Below are 25,330 nucleotides of genomic sequence, written 5' to 3'. Positions count from 1 at the left end.
TAATATAACCCACATGTTCCCTTTTAACTGGACAAGTGTGTCTATAACAAGTTTAAGTCTTTTGAATAAAATCTGAGACATAGTTTTGAGAATGAAAGGTAATAGAACAGATATTTTACAAACAAAGTTCTATCGAGAGACCATTCGGCCATAATACTCGCACTTCCAGAAATGTCCATCAATTCGTTTTCCAACCCCATTTTTGATGTTCTGATAAGCATAGAGATTCTTTTTTATCCGCACATCAAGAATGTAGATAGCTTTTCCAAATTTCATCTTAAATGCTTAAATCTTTTCCTGTTTCTCTGAATCTCGCACTGTGTTTGAAACTTTATAAGACAGTATGACTAGCCTTTAGCGTGTGGCCCAAGAAAATTTAGTTTGGCAACTCTGTGTATCCTCGAAGTGAAACCCGTATCAAATGAGAGTGGCCTTAAATTGTTTTTTTGTTTTCTCATTTAAAGGGGCCTATTGCTCATTTTGAGGAATCTTTGTTGTTGTTTATTATTATAAAACATATCCAGCTTGAGAAGATGCTTATATTTATTTTAATCGACAAAATGTCTCCCTTAATTTATTTTAAAGTCGTTACGGTGCTGTGTGTGGCGTTGCTCTTCTTTCCATTTGCATCTGCATCCGATGTTGGTGCAGATAAATTATAGGAGCCGACTTGAAGTGTGGAGTATTATGTATAATTAAGTTCCGAGATCTTTGCACTCTTATTCCCTTATTATTTTTTGTGCACGCTGTTCAACCTTTAATTGCACCAGGGATCAAGTCATATTATGTATATGAGTGGTTTTTCGGATGGGATGGGACAGGATAGGAAGTAATCCTTGTAATGAAAAGCAGGAAAAGAGATATATAATATATCTATATGATGTTCATCCAGAAATACCTCCATATACGAGTGAGAATGCAAATCCAGGTCAAATGGCAAACACCACGGGGAGCAGCCGGATCGCATTATACAATGTTATGTAGGTAGGTTCACATTGGTAAATCCAATGTAATCCGGTTTTCCACATGAGTTGGTTCTCTGTACATGGTGTGGCGCGGCGCAGCGCCCGGTTCTATGTAAGTCGATGGGTATAGCATAATGAGTCTTGGGTTTTGGTTAAATCCCGCCCGATGTTGGCAACAGAGCCATTCAAGCATCTAGAGAGACTAAAACCAGCGCCAATATTATTCATTAAACCAAGTGGAAGAGTTTAAAGCCTCTTCTATACCTTCGTCGTCGTCAGTCATATATATGTTTGTATGTAAGTTGACAAAGCAAAGCCATCACTTGAGAATTGTTGTGACAACAAAAGCTATATACGGGATTATATTGTTGAATTTGTTTTTGAAATTAAATTCCTCTTTGTTGTATTTTAGGAAAATTTTAATCTTTCCTTTTCAGAAAATTAAGTGACTAAAATGAATAATTTGTTTTCTTTTTTTTTATTTGCAGGTATGTAACATTTTACAAATTGAATTAAGGTAATATCGTATATCTAAGTTGTGGGGAAGGAGAAAAAAAGTGAGATTTAAAACAGTTTACTGCCTGAAAGTATGCAATTATTTAAAAGTACTTCTATGTAAATACAGATGGCGCTATCTTCTAAATACATAAAAAGTATGCAAAGTTATTTTTATAATAAGTGAACAAAATTTAATTTCGAGTATAATGTAAGGATGTTGGTGTTTTCAAGATCACACGAATTATAATCTTTGAATTGTAGCAGCTACTAAGGCGTATCTCGAAAAAGTTGTCATATAACTTAAAAAAGTTAGTTTTGCATAAAATAATATGGAAGATGACAATACCCGTGTTTTTTTGACACTCTATAAATATTATAGCAGACAATTCGCAAGAAACCCCATTGGCAGTAGCCAGATTTTTGCATTTAAAAAATGGTATAACTGAAAGAAGACCTGTCAGAGAAAACACATGATTCCAAATGCACAACTACTCAACGAACACAGCCAGAGGGAGGTACAAATGCAATATCAATCGTACCTTTGAGAAGGGAATCACATAAGATCCATTTGAGACTCGTATAAATGTCGAAAACAGGTCCGTAGTAAGATTCTACTTTGACTTTAATCGGTAGTATTCATACTGCGGATTTTGTTTTTGTTATTCGTGTAAAATGTAAAATCCTACTATACTATTGATAGATTTTCCAACAAAACATGGGTAATGAATGAAATTTACTATGTGTACAGGATTTTCCATTAAAGGCGTATGGATTTTAAAATTGAATAAAACCAGTTGTATATGAGATATCAATATGGTGTTATCATTTTTTAAAGAGCCCTTTCAGTGACATTATAAAAAAAGGTCTAATTTTCGATAACTTTTTCGAGCCACTTTAAATTAGGCTAAATTTGATCAAAGACATTAATTATGTTGTCTTTAAGGCCCTAATAGTTATGACTGACCTGTGACTTAAGAAGATAAGAGATAACCATGCCATGAAACCGCTCGCTTAGAATATCGATTGTGTCTTGAAATGTGTGGCTCGTAGTTCCACTTTCAGGCCACAAGAACCTTTGTGATCATCGATCTATAGCGATCTCCGTTGACGAGGATGGCCTGACCAGTATCTTTTTCGAATAAGAATACCGATTGCGCCTTCAACCCAAATCATTTATTTATTTGGATGCATTGGCACCTCGTGAACCTCTCGAGGATTGCTTATGTCCCAAATCCAACAATTTTGCGTATTCACGTATACATTCATCCAAAAATGTGCTTTCTCGCTAAAGATAATGCTGCTATCAAAATCGAGATCAACTTAGAACTGCTTCAAAATCCAATTGGCTTGGATCAGTCGGATTTGGTATGAGCGCATTGAGGTCTGCAACAGGTCAAGTTCTTGTGAAAAACGCGGACTACTTTAATTCTGGTGCATACTTGCAGCAGAAGCTGTCATAAAAAAATAGCATTTTTAACTCCATTCTTCTTGCACCAAATAACAAAACTATTAATATCCTCTTGGAGTTGTATTCGATCGTTTATGGATTTTAAGCTTTTAAAGAATTTCATATCATTTCCGAGTCGTTATTTTGGCCCTATTTTCGTCCGCAAAATTTAGGTTCTTTGAGGTTCAAAAAGATTGAAAAGGGGATCACTTTCTGTTAAAATTTTGCTTCTCATTTGAAACTAATAGATAAAGTTATCGGACAAAATACCGTTTTTAGAATCAAATGAGGACGACAGCAAAAACCTTCAAATTAACCTTTTTTATCTGAGTATGAAATGTGGAGGATGAAAAATCGTTAAAGATGATATGAGGTTCATTTTTCTGTATGAAGGATAAAATGAGGAGCAAAGATGCTTTTAAGGATGGAATAAGGCCAACATTTTGAATCGGGTTCACATAGATTAAAATGTTAATGTATCGTTTACAAAAAAGTACAAAATTGATAGATAAGATAAAGAGTAGAGGTCCTAAATGACTACCCTAGGGAACTCCTGATTTTGCAATGAAAAGGTTGAAGAAAGAACTTCTGAATTTAACTTGAAAAGACCTATTTTGAAGATAAGATGAAAACCATGTGATAAACTAAAGAGGAGGAAAACCCAGTGCCTTAAACTTAAATGTGATTTATCATGAGAAACATGGTCAATAGCTTTAGAATAATCAGTATAAATTAGAATGTTATAAGATTCTTCCAAGCCTTGTTTCGAAGCATTTCAAGCTCTTTCGTATTCTTTTTTTTTACACTTCAGAATTTGAGAAAGTAGTTAGCTTAAAGTTAATTATAGGCTCATTATAATTTCATGTGTTAGTTGTTCGAAAGATAATAATACAATTAAAGCCTTACACACGCACAAAATACAAAACATAAATTCCATTTAACTGTTATATAACAAAAAATAAAATGAGAACGTTTACGATAGTGGAGCACTTTTTCTAAACAATGATTTTAATCTCACCATATTTAAATTTAAATCTATCGATGAACAGTTTAAGTTATATAAAATGCTCATTCGACTTAAAGCGTCATTAACAAGATAGCAAATAAGATGCATCAATTTCACCATTAATGAGTTGATGAAAAAATATTAAATCATTATTAACACTCCTTTGATGGAGAGATTGCAATTGAAGAAGCTGAATACAATGTTCATAGGGAGACAGATCATAAGGATCTTCCCAAGGAAGACACTTTAGAGCAAAGCGAACGAAATTATGTTGAATTGATTCAATACGTTTTCTATAAATTTCGTAATAAGGAGTCCACACTTTCATATTCAAGATAAAGACTAACACTTGCTTTATTAACAATCAAAAATTCTAAGCTGGAACAGAAAGAAAACCTAAATCTTTAAATGTGGAGACGTGACAGAGTTTTTGCTGTGATGTACAATAATCAAATACAATTAAAGGGTTGAACGAAAGGCTATTTTTGCCACACTAAAATGTGAAACTATCAATGTCAATCATGGATGGACTTTATTATCGCAAAAACAAGAACTTCACTTGAGCGTAGACATGACTATACATCGTTAATAGACAAGATGAACAGAAAAGGGCCAAGATGGCTTCCCTGGGGAACACCAGATTGAGAAATAATAGTATCTGTTTTCAAGGTATGATTTAATCCAATCTGAGAAAAATGGTGAAAAACCAAGAGCTCTAATTTTAAATAAAATAATTCTGTGGCTAAGTTTGTCAAAAACTTTAGAAAAGTCAGTGTATACACAGTCTTGTTCTAAAGCATTTGAACATATATTTGAGAATGTGAGAAGATTAGTAACGGTTGATCTTTTTTTCACAAAACCATGATGCTGTTCGCAAATGATATTTTTACTAAAAAAATCCAACACTTTCACAAACAACTTGTTCAAACAATTTAAGTACACAAGAAAGCTTTGCATGGGCCTGTAGTTTTTTATATCCACCCTGTTAGCTTTCTTGAAAATTTGTTGTTAGAAATGACTTCTTCCATAAAAAAAATTAAAATAAATTGGGTGGCGCAACAGTCCGTTGAGAACTAGGGCCTAGTGACTTACAACTCTCAACCATTTCTGTGTGCGAGTAATGTTGTCAGGAATGGATTGGACCTACAGCTTATATGCCGACTTCGAACGGCAAGAGTTATTCTTGAAGAATGTGTCAATTCCTCGCAAGATTCAGTACCCGTGAAAAGACTTTAGAAACTTATCAATATTATTGTCAAAAGAATATCCTAAATCGAGAATTCGATTTTTTGAGTATTTAATACAGCTTGTTTGCTGTAAGTCAGTAAAAAGGATTTTATTAGAAAGTTGCTGAAAAAACTTAATTGAGTTGTCGATTTAAAGATTTTTTAATACAGCTAACTTGGTGTAAGTTCGTGCAGATAATATGGTCTAATAATAGAAGCTACTGTTGAGACGAACTCAATGATGCTTGTAAGTAAGACTCGTCTTCTTACGTGACCCAGTTATTGTTTGGGAAGTTAAAGTCACCTAAAAGATGAATATTTAAATTATCATTTTAAAGGGGAATGTTAAAGAAGTCGAACAGTAATTATTTCTAATAACTGTTAAGACCCTTCCACTTAATGAATTTGCTATATCCACGTAACGAACTTTCCTGACAATGAAAAACTCTTGATGAAAAAGTTCCATGTCTAAGATGGTGGCATTCAAACATATTTCAGTGGAAGCGAAAAGATCGTATGAAAAAGCTTGAGAATTTTTAAAAAAATCTTAACAGTTTTGTTACGGGGTCCTCTTACATTTTGGTATTAGAGGAAGATCCGACAAAGTTTTTATTTTCTTTTAAATGGGTTCTGCCAAGAAGGAACCGTAAATTTTTTAAACAAATGTTAGTGGGCAAGATGCTATTGCAAATTGACTCGAATAAAGTATAAAAAAACCCCTTTTAATACGATTTTTGAATGTATGTTTTTTAAATATCTAATCTTCTTTTTTTTCACTTGAATTCAATTGTTTTTAATTTACAATAACGTGCCTGTTTTAAATGAACAACTTTTAAAACTTAAATCAAATTCAACAAAAAAAAAACTACTGTCCTTGAATTTTTGACGTTAAAAAATTCATAATTCGACGTAAAATATTTACAAGTTGTAATTAAAGTACTACTTTTATTTTTAACTATTTTCCTCTTTGACCTCTAATTAATAAATCAAATGTCAGATTAATTTGCAAATACTTTTAAATTATAAATGCTATAATTTGAGCTTTAGACTAAATGTACAAGTTCAATGTTGAACTCTTTGCTCTCCTATAATAATTGTGCATAAAACTACATTGTATCTCTAAAATACTTATACTCACTCCTTTAGTTACCATGTCATATTAATTCAAATCTACAATTTACAAACTTGCGCAATCTTTTCTAATAAGCGACGACCTTTTCATTGTTTTGTTGTTTATTTTTTTTTTCAACTATAATTTTGATTAATTTCCATTAATATAGGTAACTTTTTTCTATTCCGAGGAAAATACCGCATGGAAATTCCGGTTTTCATACTCTTAGATAATTTGCATTCATTAGTATCTTTTTTTGCTGATTTTCATAGAACGCGCTTCTATCTTCTATTGAAGTCGTAATACCGGCGGCTGAGCTATACGCTGGACTCTAAGACAACAATTAGAAGCGTTCTTAATAGATGGTGACTTTCAACTTTTTTTTACAGCAATTAATTTTATATCCATTTGCATTGTTAGCGTCGTCGTTCGACGTCTCTTAACGATACGGCAGGCGCGTTGCGTTGTGAGCGTTGTTGTTGATACTTATGCAGGGCGTGCTAATTTGTTGTCATCGCTGGCGCTCATAGTCGTTACTTTACTTGTATTTATTCTTGTATTGTTTAAGTTCATCCTAGAAACTCAATTCTATCATTTATAATCTTTGGTGACGATTCGCACAGTGGCACAGTTCATAAACAAATTTTCAAATAATTAGGAAATGACATAAGCTTTCAAAACGTTCTAAAGTTTCACGAAACTAAATAAGTTACTACTGTAATTTTTAGTTGTACACTTTATTTGATTTTGTTCTCATTTAAAGTTGATTCCGTCCCACTGCGCATATCATCATCGTTGATACAATATATTCTCATGTAAATTAATAAAATAACCATCACAGAATCGAATGTATCTAGTTAACACATTATGCAACTGTTATGCAACATTGTGCATTCATTTTCTATTTTTCCACCATCATCAGCTCTTCTTGGAATAATTTCATGTGATAGATTTGCACTTCATTCTCTATCCTCCATCATCATCAGTTACGAGTCGAATAATACTAATACTATATTATTCAAGTTTTTGAGATTCCATTTTCGAAAATTAGGTCATTTAACGTTGTTGGCAAATTAACGTGATATGAATGTTGCATATACATTTTAATGTATCTATGCTAGAAAAATTATTTCTTAATGCCAGTGCCAATTGCTGAAGTACATATAGCGCAATCAAAATTTGCAACTGTGATAGAGGGGAAAGGGGGAGTTCAATAGGTGTAATTCAATAAATTATCCATACCTTTTAAGTATGGAATGGTCATTAGTCTAATGAAGGTCGTTTGTAGATACATGATTGGGAGCTTCAAGTACGTAGAACTTAATGTTGTTTTCGATCCGACGAAATTCTAGGGAATATGATAATTTTGAAAAGAGCTAAGAGTTAAGTGCAGCATGCTAAATAGGTTTAGAAACAGGTAGATTACATTCTTAAATAGATGTATGATTTGTCTGATGGGAATTGGGACTGTGGGGAGTTACATTATTTAAACGATAGAATCTTATTTTACTTGTTGTCGTCGTTGTCGTGTCGGCTTAGAACCAAGCTAAGCTTTTACATTAAACATTACTTGAAAGGCTATAGGTAAGGTATATGCTGAAGCTAAAATTAACCGCAAATTTGAAATGTATCTGAATGTCTGCTGAGTATTGGTTTTGTTAAGTGCAATTTGGTAATGCTGAATCGAACGCCCACTTTGTGCTTATTGAATATTTGAAATCTTAAAAAAAAGTACAAAACCTCTGATGCACTTAGACAGCATGAACTTAAATGCTTTTGTTTCAATATTAAGGTTCTTCAATGAAAACTCGTATTTCGATTTCAAAAAATCAAATGGGGTGGCGCAACAGTCCGTTGTGAACCAGGGGATAGTGACTTACAAACTCTCAACCATTCATGTGTGCGAGTACTGTTGTCAGGAATGGAGGGGACCTACAATTTTAGGCCGAATCCGAACGGCTAGTTTTGAGAAAGCACTTTTTCATGACAAGAATTACTCTTGAAGGATTTGTCAATTCCTCGTAAGAGGCAGTACCCGAGAAAATTATTTTTTTTTTTTTTTTAAATTAAGGTGGCACAGGCAGGGATGGAACCCAAGACCCCTTGCATGACAGTCCAACGCACTAACCATCATGCCACGGGTACTACACGGTATTTCGATTTTCATTTGCTTAAAAACATCTCAGAGCATTCTATCAATGTTTGTTATATTTCTCATATTTTCCCCCTTAAAATTACAGACTTTGAATGTTCGTTAAGAGAGCATCTAATGCAATTCACAGTTATATAGCAAGGTAATCTTTTCACCATTTTCAAAAGCCATGCAATAGTTGAGTACTTATTTTATTTAAAAAAAAAAATCATGTACACTGTGGCGTATACGTACTTTTTTAAATATTGATGTACGTCTTTTTTAAAATGTTGGTTCCTTTTTCGCGCTGGTTCAATTTTACATATACAAACTTTTCATTGAATTTTTATCTTCAATATTTGGAAGGTCAATCATAAACTTGGCCGTTTTTACCTCCATACAATTAGTTGTCATCTATTTCAAAGGAGTAGAAGCGTTCCAACATAAGCAAAATATCAAAATCTTAATCGAAGCTTAAATGTATTGCCATTTATTTATTTATTGAATTTGTTAAACAAACTTTAGACTTATATTACAATTATTCTTCGATTTATAGATTTACAATACCTTAAGCAATTTGCAAAAAAAAAGCTAAACTGTATTTAAAAAATTTACTTTAAATGTTTTACTTTTAAAATCATCGCTTACGGAATATACCAAAAAGTAATACTTGTTGGTAACTGAAATCAATTCGTTGAGGACTTGAACGGCTATAAATACAGTTTAATTGTTCCAAAATTGATGGTGATATGACTGACCTATTGATTAATTTTATAATAAAGCACAGCTGAATGTACTTTCTGTGTTTAGAAAGTGATGGAAGATTTATGAACGTGAGAATATGATTGTACGGTGTAAGTTCGAGCCTATTGGACCATAGGAAGAAACTGAGGCAGAAGCTCATGAATTATCGTTGTACTCATTCGATTCTGTTTATATGGACTGAATAAAAGGGAGCCCATATTATGCTGCCATATTCCAATATTGGTCTTACAAATGATATATAAAGAAAAAATTAAAGAATATAAGGGTCGAGAAAATCATGTGGAAACCGTTTTATAGATCCGAGTGTCTTATTTGCTTTTTTAATAATATAATCATAATGATTTGTAAAAGTTAATTTTGAGTCAAGAATAATACCTAGGTCAGAGTAAGTAAAGAGTTAAGTCAAATAACAAGAGTCTAATTAATAATTAAAATTCAAAACATTTTGTTTTCATGTAAAACACATACATAAGTCAAAGCTTATTTGTAAAATACCATTCCTGAAAGCTATTTAGATCATCTTATAGGAGTAAACAGTCGCCAAATGAGTCAATACGTTTGAAAATTTGAATGTCATCAGTGTAAATTCAAACAGATGAGTGTTTTATAATAGAAGGTAAGTCGTAAACGTAGAAAACAAACAGTAAGGACCTAAGTGGCTACCTTGTGGTACGCCAGAGGTGGTATAAAAAAAATGATGACCGCTCATTCCTAAAAACTACGCAGTATGGTCTATTATATAAGTACGACGAAACCCAACTAACAAATTTATCGTTAAAGGATTGGGGTTTCAGTTAGGAAGTTAATGTTTTATGGCACATTTTATCGAAGGCCTTACTGAAGTCTGTGAAGACACAGTAAACTTGTTTCCGTTTTTCAAACGGATCTAAACAAAATTAAGTGAAATGAAAGAGGTTAGTAACTGTTGACTTATTTTGAACAAAACCATGTTGACTGTCACAAATTATAGACTTACAACTAAACGACAGTTTTGCAATGGGAAGATAATTTTGTAATTCATTTTTACTACCCTTTTAATGTATCGGTTCTTATGTTTTCAATTCAAATGTCCCGCAACATAAAATCTTAATGAGTTTTCTATTTTTGATATATTATGGAGTTTTAAACAGCTTAAATGTAGGCCTTGTCCTTTTTATTTTTAGATTCCAGGCTATCGTTTTAAAATGAGTTCAAATTGTCTATGAAAACTTAAAGTTTAATTTAGCAAAGACAAAGGCAGAACTTAACAAAGAACTGAGATTGGCCCATTTTTGAAACACATCTGGAGTCATAAATATAAACATAAAACACGACAGAGTATATACGTATATTAGGTAGCTCAACATTCCACTGAGAACTATGGTCGAGTGACTTACAACTCTCAACGATTCCTGGGTGCTAGTAATGTTGTCAGAGATGGAGGGAGGATACAGTTCTAAGCCGAATCTAAACGGTTAATTTCAGGAAGCACTTTTCATGACAAGAATTACTCTTTGAAAGAAGTGAAATAAGTGAGAATTCTAGTACAAAGCAATTCTTGTATACCGAGGCGTATACTTACTTTTTTTAATTAATGCACATATTCTTTTAGCATTTTGCTTGCTTTTTAACTTTCGGTTCAATTTAACATACAAAATGAGACATATTCATAATGCTTAAATAAGTTTCGAAAAGAAAGGGTCTACCTAAACACCTCATTACTTTTATGATCCGACGATGTTTTAGAGGTATCGGTTAAATATAGAAACAGCAAATTTTATTTTAAAATCGAATTTATAAATATTAGAGATCAACGTAAAGGCTTATCACTCTTCTTTTATGAGCAGCGTTTTTCCTTGGAAGCTTCTGGTATCTGATATTGGGAATTCCCATATTGTATCTATTACCTTCCATAATATCATGGGAAAATTATTTCTTTTATCTTTGACAAAATGTCCCCGAACTAAACTGCGAAGCATTTATTTTTCAGATTGGGACCAATTTTGTTAACTTGGACTTTTTGAATTTTCCTTTCAATTCATGGAAAGGAAAGTTATTTTGCTCAAAAACATTATTATACATTATCTTACAATGTTAATGTAATCAAACAAATTAATTAATATAGTAATTAATTTCGCTTTTAGTTAATTTTTTTAATTCAAAATAAAATATTAAGTAAGATTGTAGTAGAATATGCTTAAACCTGTTTCAAACTAAACTAAGCTGCCTTATTCCTTACATAAAAAGAACCATTTTCTAACCTGGGTCTTAATCAAAGACTCCAGTCCAGTAAGACTTGGGTTTAAGATGTGACTATGAATAGAGAGAGAATGAGAAAGTCAGTTTGTTCAATTGTTGTTTCTTGTTTGTTTGTTTGTCCGTCCTTCAAGTTGGAACGGAGGAATATTATGACATGATTCCTTATATGGAGTTAGTAACAAGACTGGAAAGTATTAAAAGCTACATTTAGCACCAAGAAACGATACTGTTTTGAAAATAAATACACAGTAATAGGAGATAGAGAATTTGTTATTGGACTAAGAACAAAACACTTTATACCCAGTAAAGATTCCTTCAAAAATGTTTATGTAAGATTTAGACGCCACTTGATTACGCAACAATATGTGTCACACAATTTGGGTAAAACAGTATTAGAGCTAATGAGCATATATTTCAACCGGTGCCATTTGAAATGGTGAAAATGTAATTATTCCTCGGATACCAATCATTCCTACAGATTTTCCATTCCAATTCAAAAGGCTTAAATTTCTTATAAAAGTTAGTTTCACTATGACAATTAATTAGACGCAAAACTAAAAGAAGCGGGGTTGAAACTAAAAAAACCTTTCTTCATCACTTAAAAAAATAGACTTCGTTGTTTGTGGTTCTTTTTTCATTCCTTTTGATTTCTTCCGGTTCAACAAGGTGTTCCTCAAGGATCAATTTTATCCCGCCTTTTATTCTCATTATATGTGAATGAAATCGGTTTCATTATAAATGAAGTATCAAAACATTTTTATGCCGATGACATTCAAATTTACAAAAGTTGTCCTTTGGGTTTAATTGACGACTGCGCTTTCACCATGAACCAAGAACTAGAAAAGATATCCTACTGGGAGTCGTGCAATGGGTTGGTTCTCAACGCAAACAAATGCAAATGCTTGGTTATATCAAGAAAAGAATTAGACTTAACATACTTTCCTTCCATATTTCTAAACCAGAACCCATTAGAATTCGTAAATTCCAGTAAAAATCTAGGATTAATCTTCAATAAAACATTGACCTGGAATGACCACATCAATCAATTAGTAGGTAAAACTTATGGAACGCTTAGAACGCTGTGGACCGCCCAAAACATCACTCCATTCAAAACCAGACTGAAATTTTTACAACTGTGATTCCATCAGCAAACATAAATTAAACATAGCATTCAATAGTATCATTCGATACATCTTTGGCTTAAGAAGGTACGACCATATTTCACATTTGCAAGAGATTCTGCTTAGTATGCCTTTTAATGACTTCATGAAGCTTCGAACATTGATACTGTTTTTTAAAATCTTGAAAACACGCCAACCAGCTTATCTGTTTGAAAAAATCAGAATGTCAACATCGAATAGATCGACATCGGTAATTTTGCCACGCTTTTCGTGTTTGACCTCAGAAAGGCAATTTTTCATCGCTGCATGTCGCCTCTGGAGCTCACTTTCAATTCATTTGCGGGATATAAGTGATATACATATTTTCCAAAAAAGGTATTAAAATCTTCTTTTCGAACCAAAACAACTAACTTAACTTAATGAACTATCTTCTCTTCTTAACTTTAACTAACTTAACTATCTTTTCCTTCTTCTATTTCTATTATTTCTATTTTAACTTCAATTAATATTTTATATATAAATTATTGTTATTTTCTTTTTTGTATATAATTTAATTTTATATTATTTTCTTACCGTATTTTTTTAAAAATTTGAATTGTTATATAAAGTTAAGTCATAGGCTTTCACTAATTAATAAGATATCTATCATCTTACTGTGTTAGCGTTATAAATAAATAAACTTAAACTGAAACTGATTGTGCAAAGCTACAGTTAGTACATAAAAGTGTCTTAAGATGTCTTTAACCTGATTTCAAATTTAACCTTTAGTTTTTTCATAACGCCGGCCGATATTCTAAAATACTTTAATTCAACACAAAAAATGTTTTATTTTATTAAGTGCTTTTAAGGTTGAGACAAAACAGCATATTTCTTAACATTACATTATTAATGATTCCGTAGAGTAAAAGCTTGTATGTATTTTCGGAATACAAATTTAGTATCTCATATTTCTCGGAAATTCCTATTAGTATTTTTTTATTTTCTAAAAACCTTTATGAAAAAAGGCTTTTACAAGTAATTTTTGATGATGGTTTCTATTCCGAACTTTTATTTAAACTATCAGATGAATTTTTAAAAAATATATGTTCTTAACATCATTTTTAGAATATATGTATTTGAAAAACTTGATATGACAGCCTTAAGACGATATTTTCTCCTTTTTCTATTAAAAAAAGTTTAAGCAAATAACTCACCGTGCCTTTAAGCATTAAAAATAACTGCTGAATACTTACATCTTTTTAAATATTACATATAAACAAAATCATTAAAAATTGAAAAAAAAACTACTTCATCAATTTCAAGGAAATCTGAGAATCAAAAAGAACAAAATTCTTGTATCCAAGATTTTCTTGAATAAAAACTTTTAATACAAGAAACAAATTTCTTACACAAGATTTTCCCTTAAGAAGTTTTATGTTTCTACTTGGAAAGTTGTCAAATCTCAAGTTGTCACGTGTTGATATTTAGGAAGTAAAAACTTTACCAAAAAGAGGTTCGACATTACATATTAAAATATGAGTCTGGTGCAACGTTGAATGGATTGCTCTACGAAGCTACGTGCCACACAAGCAACGAAAAAACGCAAAATGTTGACCACAATTATTGGCCACTGATATTTTTTTTTTATTAACACCTTTTGACTTTTCTTTAAACTATGTGAATGACACAATCTATGCCAATGTTGCACAATCTATTGAATATCGAATTTCTAAAGTTATCTCGGGCATACAGCCGCAATTGGCGAATCGGTGATGGACAAATTAATGAAAATAATAAGATGCTACAGCCTTTACAGCAATTTGACTAATATCATTTTCCATTGCTTATCACAAAGCTTCTCCTTAACAATGAAATTATGAAAAAAAGACATTCATGCTTGAAAATTGAATTTCCCTTCTGAAAAAAATTTAGAAAAACTGTGTTCACCAATTTTTAAGCAAATCAATCCATGCGTTTAAGCTGTAATAGATCGTTTTTCGTTCATAATACTTTTAAGTATAACCTTTTTCAAACTCAAACAAAACCTACTATCTTTATCTAAATACAAAAACCCGCAGTTGAATTGAAAATGGAATATTACAGTTGTTTTTTTTTAATAGAAATTCCCACAGAAGCTTTGTTTTCTTTAGATTAATTCAAAATGAAGTGTAACAATATTTCCCCCTCAAAGAATTCTACCTTCATGGTCATTAAGTTCAACCATCTTTTATAATTAAAAATGAAAAAACAGCATTTCATTCATCAAATATTATTTATTAATCAAACAGTTTACGTACCTACCGACTTTAATTTTCCAAAAAAATCATAGCGGTAAAAGATCAGAATAATTTAATTTCCATTTAAAGTCATATCTATTATAAAAAAAGATCTCTTAACGCTTTTTCAAACGATCATTTGATATACATCAAGTGATATAGGGACCAAAACTAATTTATTATACAAAAAAGTATCTAACAGACAACCTCATCATCACATCACTCAATTAATGCGCTCAAAGTTGCATTGTCTCGATTCCTAGATATTTAAATTAGATCATTGTTTTTTTGTTTGCCTCCTCTCTATACAAAAAAGTTGTGCTGGTTCCGGAAGAAAAATCATTCTACCTCGGCCTCTATCAACCTTCAAAGTTTATACCTATCTGCTGCAATTTTATATAAGATAGATAAATATATAGAGGAGCACAAAAAAAGAAAATGCACAAAAGTGAAGGCGGAAAATAAAAGAAAAACCTTTTTTAAACTTTTATTTTGTATGCACAAAACCATGTTACATAATTTGATGCTTTTGAATAAGCTCACAACTTATGGAGATTAGATGCATCTCATGTTTATATACATATCTTTTTGTATTCAACTTTTACGGAAGATATTTACATAGATTTGACTGTCAAGCTTTTATGCAGGTGTGGCTCATGCTTTGTCGTCGTCTATAGCTTCCTCGGTTATTATATGAAAAATGGGCTTAGATAAAACTGCTTGGATAAACATTTTTATGAATGACCATAAAAATCATAAATGTTGTAATACATCGTGTGTACGTGGACAGACTTTAATGTTTAGATTAAAATTGGGAACAATGCTGAAGATGCAAAAAGATCTGCAGCTTCACATCAAGTTGCCGAAAAAATATAAATTAAAAAATAAAAAACCACACACTTCACGGAACTGATGGAGAGTGTAAAAGGCACCTAGCAATTAGAGTCCATTAAAATTCACATTTGCATAAAGTTTTAAGTTAAGTCTTACATCGAAAAGTTATGAAAGTTGTTAAATTTTTGTATGCGCCATCACGTTTTATTTGATGTTAAAATTTGTCAATCACAATGAGTTAAATATCAATTAAAAAATATGGTCATCATGTAATTTTAACGTACATATTTTTTCACAAACACTTGACACATTTGGCATCAAAAAGTTTGCTGCGGGTAAATTATAAAATGTGAGCCAATCCCTCCATCCTATAGCATCGTAGTTATACAATAAGCCGCATAAAAGAAAGTTAAACATTTGCACAATGCAAAAGTTACATTTAAATTGGTTTGAACTTTTAAATATAACACAAATAATATTTAAATACAAAAAACTGCAAACAATGTTCACCCGCATTTATTTTAAATAAATAGTTTGGCTTGGAGTGTTGAGTATATTCCAGTTTGGACTCTAAAACCATTTACCAAAATAAAAGTTCTCAATAAATAAATTCAATTAAAATTCAGTTCACTAGAAACTCTGTATTTCAAAACATAAAAACTACTGAATACTGAATTTCGACACTGAATACAAAATTTTTAAAAATCATTCGAATAGTCACTATTGCGAGTTTAAAACAACAAAAAAGTTTTTTACTTTAAAAGTTTGAATTTGATTTATTACAAATATTGAAAACATAATAAACTTAAGGGGTTATGAATACCCTTATAATGACTAACACAGTGCATGCAATTAAAAAGGGAGGACAGAATGAGAAAGGAGATACCGATGCACATTAGTTTTGAACGTCTGCTCATTGTAATGGGAAATATTGAGCCTGGTTCCACATTCGTTCAGTGCGGTTGAAAAAATTTCGGAGTGGGCTCACGAGTAAACAGATAAAATATCTAAGAATTATGGGTATTACGGTTCAATTGTTTGAGGGGAGGAATACAACTGGCTATTTCACTAGGGATTTGTTGTGAAATGATCAATAAAACAATGATAGGCATGAAACCTTCCGTTAGTGTTCAAGAGAAACAAAGTCTCTCAAAGTAGCATTTTTGGCGATGTCGAATATGTGATTACTTCACAATAAGTGATTTGTGTTTCACATACCTGGAACTGAAATCTTTTTAATCTTCTCAATGTCAGTACCACCCATGGATAGTGGCATTGGGAAAGAGGTACGCTTCTGCAATAGAAGACAGTATTAAGTTTTCGAAGCAATAAATACTACACGGTTTTCGATTCCCCATAGAACAATGCTATCAAGATCAGAATTGAATTCAACAAGGCCTTTGATAAATTGTGCCATAAAACATTAGCTTCCAAACTTAAACCCCAAGGCTTTAACGATAAATTTGTTAGTTAGGTTCTGTCGTACTAATATATTAGATCATACAGCGTAGTTTTTAGGAATAATCGGTCATCATATTTTTATACCAACTATGGCGTACTACAAGGTAGCCACTTAGGACCTTTACTGTTTATTTTGTACGTTTACGATTTACCTTCTATTATAAAACACTCATCTGTTTTAATTTACGCTGATGACATTGAAATTTTCAAACGTATTGACTCACTTGACGACTGTTTACTCCTACAAGATGATCTAAATAGTTTTTGCGAATGGTGTTTTATAAATAAGCTTGTACTAAACATAAACAACTGTAAATCCATGTGTTTTACACGCAAACAAAATGTTTTGACTTATAATTATCAATTACACTCTTCTTATTTGACTAAACTCTCTATTTTTTCTTACCTAGGTATTATTCTTGACTCAAAATTAACTTTTACAAATCACTATGACTATATTATTGAAAAAGCAAATAAGACACTCGGATTTATAAAACGGTTTCCACATGATTTTCGCGACCCTTATATTCTTTAACTTCTCAATTTATCATTTGTAAGACCAATATTGGAATAAGGCTGCATAATATGGCCTTTCTTTTATTGAGTCTATATAAACAGAATAGAAGGAGTACAAAGAAGATTCATGCGCTTCTGCCTCCGTTTCTTCCCATGGTCCAATAGGCTTAACTTCCACCGTCAAGCAGATCGAACTATGGTAAGAACAGTCCCCTCAACCAATTGATTTCAGTTTACAACAAGTTTCAGTTTTGAAAAGTAAAACATTTAAAGTAAATTTTTTCAACACTTCAGTTTAGCTTTTTTTTTTAGCAAATTGCTTAAAGCATTGTAAGTCTATAAATCTAAGAATAAATGTAATATTAGTCTTAAGTTCTAACTTTAGTTTGTTTAACGAATGCAATAAATAAATACATAATGTGAATAAGCTTGTCAAACGCTAACGTAGGTAGTTCCGATCTCAAGAACAAGGATGAGGGTACTTTCATCATCGAAAAAATTTAGTGGCTTAAAAGAATCAGACAAAAGATCATTTATAAAAATAAGGAAGAGTATCGTTGACAAAACGGAACCCTGGGGCACACCACCGTTTATTTTGTGGATACCAAATTTGAACCCGTCCAACACTACTCGAATTGAGCGTTGCGAGAGGTTATTTCTAACCCAACAAAGAAAATATTGATCAACACATATTTTCGATAGCAGATCTTGGCGCCAAACCCTATCCAATATCTTTGAAATATCAAGTGAAATAATCTTTCTTTCTCAAAAATGATGTAAATATTTGTTCCACTCGTTCGGTGAGATAAACCATGAGATCACCAGTGGATTTATTCCTACGAAATTCATACTGGTGATCATTTTAAAGCTTACATTCTTTAAGATATTTCTTAAGCTGAAAATGTAAGTGCAATCGGAGGATTCGCCTTTTTTAGGGACAGGCTATACAAATGCTGTTTTCCATCCATTCGGAAAGAGACCTGTAGAAAAGGACAGATAGAAAAGCTTATGAAGTGGTTCTTCCAGCGTTAAAGAACACTTCTTCAGAACAATAGCAGGAATATCGGGGCCACCGGATTTGTGAATGTCAAGATCTTAAAGTAATAATGCAAAAGAAGATTCATCCCATAAAAGCTTTCAAGTACGGAAGGAGTCATGTCACTCATTGGCAGCATCGAATTAACAACAAACAATGCTGCAATCAAATTGGCTTTATCAATCGAGCTTACAAAAGAAGTATCATGAACCGAGCGCGAAGAGTTTCCCACATTTTGTAATGTGTTTAGGACACGGTAGTATTTTTGACGTAAATAAGGTCATGCAGAAATCAACTTTCTTATAGTAGTGTCCAATATTTTAAAACCAAAGATGAATTTTGTTATTTCTACAAAATTTCTTTTAAATTTATTGCAACTAATTGCTAATTTTATTACATATGTGTTTTTCCAATGAGTTGAGGACTTAACTTATTTCATCTTTTTTGTAAATGCATGTTTTCAACTCCGTATCAACTGTAGTATGATTAAGTATCTTGGCAGGTCTTCAAAAATAGAAAAAGATACGAAAAATCAAAAAAAAACCTTTTCGTTCACTTCTAATTTCATTAAAAATGCAGTCCTTTTATCGTCAATTGATAGGTGATTGCAAAATTTGAAGTTCCAGTTGTGAATTCAATGAATGGAATCTTTATATTGAAAAATATTTCATTTTTTTACAAGCCTGATACTGGAACTAATTCGTTTTCAGTTCAAATATTGACCTCAAACTTTTTTCTTCTTTCACATAATATCGTTATTCACAATTTGTAAATTTTTAGAAGAATCAAAGTGACAGTCTTTGCATTCATAAGTTGAGTTTTATTTAAAAATATTAATAACTTTAACTTTTCGAAATCTGCACGGAAATCAACTTAAACTTCAAGTTTAAATTGCATTGAATTTCCGTAAATAACAATGTTTAAGTTTATAAGGGCAGCAATGAAAAACAATAAATCTTCTATATTCAAATATCCACCATTAATCGTTTTAAACTTAACTTCCTTGACTATAGTTATTTAGTTATTGTTGGTATATGAAATAAAATACAAAATAAAGTAAATAACAAACAATAAATAATTGCAATAAGCATTAACACGCAAACACGCAAAACTTAACCAATTTCGTAATGAATAAAAGTGATGGCGTTTTTTGTTTGTGGAACGCTCAACTTATAACATGGTGACAGAGACTAACATTTTTTTTTTATTGTTATTAAATAAAATTGACACGATAAATGTAGTTTATTTTTCTCAAATGCCAAAACGTTCTTTAACTATATAAAAATGAGATCGTGTTGTTTTATGGAAAATTATTTCCGTTTTAATTTATAAATCATAAGAGGGAAGTAACAATTAAAATCTTGGTAGAACATCAATAATTTTAAAATCAAATACTTTACACAAAAAAATGTTGTTTCATAGCAAGTTTTGCAAAGGTATGTCAGCTTGGAATGTTTCATGTTAATGCTATGTGTTCTTCTTTGGCTAAGACAAATATTTTATTCTTTTTATTATGGAAATAGATCTTTTCAATATTTTCTTTGTACCTTAATTTTCAAAATACAAATTAAATATTACATACCAATTTTCTTTGAAAAATTATTTATACTTTCATTTACTTTCAACGACAAAGAGTTTTCTTAAATATTATCTTACTATTGATTTAAATTAATAGAATTTAAATTATTTACAGAATGAGGTTGGGTAATATTAACAATTAGAATTGTCAAAATGTTTTTTAATAAATATTTTTCGTGTGAATCATGAAATGTTGATTCTCAATGCTGGGTCACTATGACTTGTTCCAAATATTATTCTCTGTAAAATCCTATTCAAAAAAGAGGCTGGGATGCGACCCACACTGATGACTTCCCTTCGTGTCTGTTGATTTATCTTGCTTAAAAGGTTTATAGGTTTTCGTGTTTTGTTAAAAAAGTAATCAGTTGAATTATTATAAAAAAATTAAAAATAATCAACAATATTTTGCATTTGATGAAAAAGTTTGATTTCAACATTTATTTTTGTTAATTAGATTTTTAGTTGCTAACCAATTTTTACAAATTTTAGTAGCATTTCTTCAAAGTTTCTATTTTCTATATAAACAAATACAAGTTCGATAAATGAAATTAATTTTAGAGATATCAAGAACCGAACATAAATTTTTAACAATTTTGCGTACTATTTTTGGTAGATTTTTATTTTTAATCAAGAAACCGATTGTTAGATTTTTATTTAAAAAAATGAATGTTGGAAACATTTATAGTATTAAAATACTGTCAATTCGATTTTTTCAAACTTACACCAAATTTTAAAAACAATATTTCTTATAAGATAAAATTAGTTTGGAACAAATATTTTTAATTTTTGAAAAGATAATTAACTCGAAAATCTATTTTCACCAACTTTTGTTAATATTTTTAGGTGTTTATTTTTTTTGTAAAAAAAGCTCTCAATTTGATTTTTCTCAAAATTGTACTGAATGTTGCCAACAATATTTTTTTTTAAATAAAATTACTTAAAAGCCAATATCTCAAAGTTTTAAAAAGTTATTTGTGTCGAAAATGAATTTTTACTAACTTTTATTAATTTTTTTTGTTTAGGTTTTTATTTTTTGTAAAAAAAAATGTTAATTCGATTTGACTCCAAATTCTACTGAAACCTAATAAAGCAAACGTTATTTGTCGCACAAAATTGTTTTGGAGATAAAATCATTTTTCATTCGTAAATTTTTCGAGGTGATAACATTTTTTTTTCTTCAGTTGTTTTGATTTATTAAAAAAAAAAACTGTTAATTGGATTTTTTTCCAAAAATATAGTTGTTTGATATCACGTCACGATATATAACATTCAATTTAATTCAAGTCTCTAGCGTTATTGGTTTGTGAGATATTTAGGTTTAACCAAAATGTTTTTTTTTTCTATTTTTGTAGATCGATAGTTCTGACTCGATAGTTCTGACTTAAATTTCTGATAATTAGAATGGATTTTATACTCTCACAAATTATATTTTCCAGACTTATTGGATATTGTTTAAGATTTTTGTTATTTAAAATTCTTCTTTATGTAAAACTAAAGTAAAGCGCACCATGTAAAGCTCACACTTTATTAGTATTTAGGACTTTTTTGCAAACCGTTTATGTTTATATATTTTATAAAAATAATTTATTACTGTACAAACAAATTCTTTTAGATAGTCGAAATTTATTCTAAACCCGGAGTGAATCTACAAATGAAGCCTTTCTAAGAAAAAAACCTTTGCTAAACTGAGTTCTAATATCCTAGACTTCCAAATTTGAGTTTCTCTAATAAATCGATTCTATCTTTAAGGCTTAGAGCCACCTCTCAATGGACCAGTAACAATACTGGACATACTACTATTCTAGACAATTTCAGATCTATCCCAGATCGCTTAGACTATACCACCTCAAAAATGGTATTTGGTAAAAGATTCCATGTGTCCATCCCTTCAAGATCCTCCTGGGAAGAAGAGAGACCCCTGGAAGACGATGCGGTACACTTCTATACTGACATTTCAAAGGCCGATCACGGAGTTGGAAGTGGTATCTTTTCAGAACAACTGAATCTCAGTCTATCCTATAGACTTCCCAATCTTCTCAGACAGCCAAGCCGCTCTTAAATCTCTCGCGTCTGTCTCCACAAACTCTCAAACAGTCCACGATTGTCGATCATCTCTGAATGAGATGACGGAACAGTTTAACATTCACCTCATTGGGGTGCCGGGCCACAGAGACATTCCGGGAAATTGCAAAGCCGATTAGCTCGCCAAAAACGGAACACTTCTGCCTAATGTTAGACAAAACATAACATAGGAACACCGCTTGCTACATGCAAATATCTTCTCAAACAATATGCTCTAGAAACAACAAATGCTAGATGGTCACAGAGCACCATCTGCCTAGCAACCAAGCAAATATGGCCAAGTATTGACTTAAAACGGTCAAAAGGCTTAATATCACTGAGCAGACAAAGTATAAGCCCTACAATTGGAGTAATAACGGGACACTGCCTCATAGGAAGACATGCTCTGAGGCTAGTGGTCTACACAAATGACTTCTGTAGAAGCTGCATGGGCAAGGAGGAAGAGGAAACGGTCCAACACCTTCTATGTACATGGCCAGCACTCTCCATTAGAAGGAATTACTTTCTCGGTAATCCCTTCTTCGATAACACCAGTGAACTGGTAACGATTGATACAAAACGTCTCTCTAACTTTAATAAAAGTACAAAATGGTTTGTTTTAATTCATTACTCTCCCATGAGTAACCTCATTAGTGGTATCAAAATGGACCCTTGAAGTCTACGTGCGTCAATGACATCTGGACAGCCACTCCAACCTAACCTAACCTATCTCAAACTGAGATCCAAATCATAGGCTTAAAAAGTTGATGAAGAAACTAATTTATCATTTAACCGAAGTTCAGACACCAGAAGTTTGTCCAGAAATTGGCTGTAAGAATTTTATAACTATTAAGAGAGTATTTTGATTCCAAGTAATAAAAAAACAGAATAATTAAAAAACATATTATAAATTATAACCATGTCATTAAAAAATAATAGTAGCTGAGGTCTTGAGTTCAATCCCTTCCTACCATCTAAATCTTTTTTAACGGGTACTGCCTTTTTCGAGCAGTTGACAAAGCCTCGAACAATAATTCTTTTCATTAAAAATGCTTTCTTAAATTAGCCGTTCAGACTCGGCTTAAAACTGTAGGTTTCCGCCATCCCTGAAGACAATACTCGCACACAGGAATGGTCAAGAGTAGTTAGTCACTACACAGAATGGAAAAAGTTATCCTATTGACTATTTTGGTAGTTAAATTGTATATTTTGGTAATCAAGTTGATAGTCAATTTTCAGCCAATGATAGTCAAAAGGATCGTTTTCGGTTACAAATTTTGGAATCCGAAATTTTCTTACAACTTGTTAGTCAATGCAACAACTGCTGTACTCAATATGACAATTTTTTTCTGAATTTGACTACAATATAGTCAACAATTTTCGATATTCATTTTTGGTAGTCAATGTGACAACCAAATTGTCATTCTGACTACCGAAGTTGTTCATCCGAAATTGACAATCGAAAATTGTTCTATTTTCTATCCTGTAGTCAATTTTTATTTTAAATAAGGCTGTCATATTTACTATTTTGTTGGTCAATATGACAATTTGACCGCATTTCAAGTTCACTATCGACGTTTTCTTATATCACAACTAGTTTTCACCAAACTGTTGCACCACCTAATTTATAGTTTAAAAGCTTCAGTACAAACTTTCAATAACCTATTGTTAGAAGCCAAGCAATCTACTAATTAGGTGTTTTCTAAATACTAGTAAAGTTTTGGGAAAAATTGAGTTTCATGCTTTCTTATGGTTCTGAAAAATAATTGTAGGAGTTAAGAAACTTAAGCTATCTGTTCTTATTTAAAACAAATGCCCACAGTGAAGCTTACATTTATAAGTTTGCTTAATATTTTCCAAAAGAATGTATGCGTTTGTGGTACCCGTGGCATGATGGTTAGTGCGTTGGACCGTCATGCTAGAGGTCTTGGGTTCGATCCCTGCCTATGCCATCTAAAGTCTTTTCACGGGTACTGCCTCTTGCTAGGAATTGACAAATTCTCCAAGAGTAACTATTGTCATGAAAAAGTGCTTTCTCAAAATAAGCCGTTCGGAGTCGGCATATAAACTGTAGGTCCCCTCCATTCCTGACAACATTTCTCGCACACAGGAATGGTTGAGAGTTGTAAGTCACTAGGCCTTGGTTCTCAATGGACTGTCGCGCCACCCAATTTATTTTATGTATGCGTTATTAAAAATTCCATGTAAAATATTTTCCTTTTTTTTTTAAATGTAAAATGTTACTATACATTTTTCAGATTATCTTAAAAATGTATGTAAAACAGGAAAAGACTAACAACTGCAAATACTGACAATATATCGACTGAATGTTTTAAAGCGTTTAAAAATTCATAAAAGAATTTACATAACCTCAAAATGCATTACAGTAAAGGTGAGATCTTAAAAACCAAACGTTATATAGTGGTTTTGAAGTCAGATTCGAACTAAGGTTATCAAAACCCCTTTGGTATGGAAGAAAAAGAAACGTAGTCAACTAACGTAATCGGAAATCCAGTTACAAAAACTTAATAACTAAGTTCATCAAAATAAGTTTTTTTTAAATACGAAAGTTGTTAGCTTTCTAAAAATCGAAGACACACCAAATTTAGTTATTTTTTAACCAATTTTCTTTTCTATCAAATCGATACCATCAAAAACATCGATTCTGTCACATGCGTTTTTTTCTTCGATTTTAATCCACGGCGCTACCGATCACGTCGATCGGTTTTCAATTATAAAAAATAAACTGATTCAAAAACAGAAACATGAACCAAAACAAAAAAAAAAGCTTGTACTCACCCACCTTGTTTACTATATTCGTGTATCTATGTACACCTTATAAGGTCACATCAAGGCAATGTGAATGACTTACCGTGCTGCTGCCGCCACATCAGTTTTCATATCGAAACAAAGTACAAAAAATAACAACATTAAATCGATTCAGTTTTCGAATATCGTTGTGGTGTACGAGTTACCTAGCTTTAATATTACCCACTTTATAGCAAATGCCGGCTGACCTCCATTAAATGGTAGTGATGGTAATGTTTTGAAATTACCTAACACATTTTCGCATTCCGAAAG

General features: G+C 31.6%; 1 protein-coding gene and 1 long non-coding RNA gene across 4 annotated transcripts in view; one reads left to right on the top strand and one right to left on the bottom strand.

Annotated features, from left to right (window-relative positions):
• Positions 1-25,330, top strand: part of LOC129954253 (IQ motif and SEC7 domain-containing protein 1) — a 467,024-nt gene that overhangs the window by 227,485 nt on the left and 214,209 nt on the right. The window lies entirely within an intron of this gene.
• Positions 15,213-16,012, bottom strand: LOC129954254 (uncharacterized). Its single transcript, XR_008782672.1, has 2 exons — positions 15,754-16,012; positions 15,213-15,695 (listed from the first exon to the last, which is right to left on the bottom strand). It is a non-coding gene; the product is annotated as an uncharacterized LOC129954254 (long non-coding RNA).

The sequence above is a fragment of the Eupeodes corollae genome, chromosome 1, assembly GCF_945859685.1.
Source record: "Eupeodes corollae chromosome 1, idEupCoro1.1, whole genome shotgun sequence".
Taxonomy (NCBI): Eukaryota; Metazoa; Arthropoda; class Insecta; order Diptera; family Syrphidae; genus Eupeodes; species Eupeodes corollae.
Note: the sequence above shows the minus strand (reverse complement) of the source record. Positions and strands in the feature narration are given on the sequence as shown.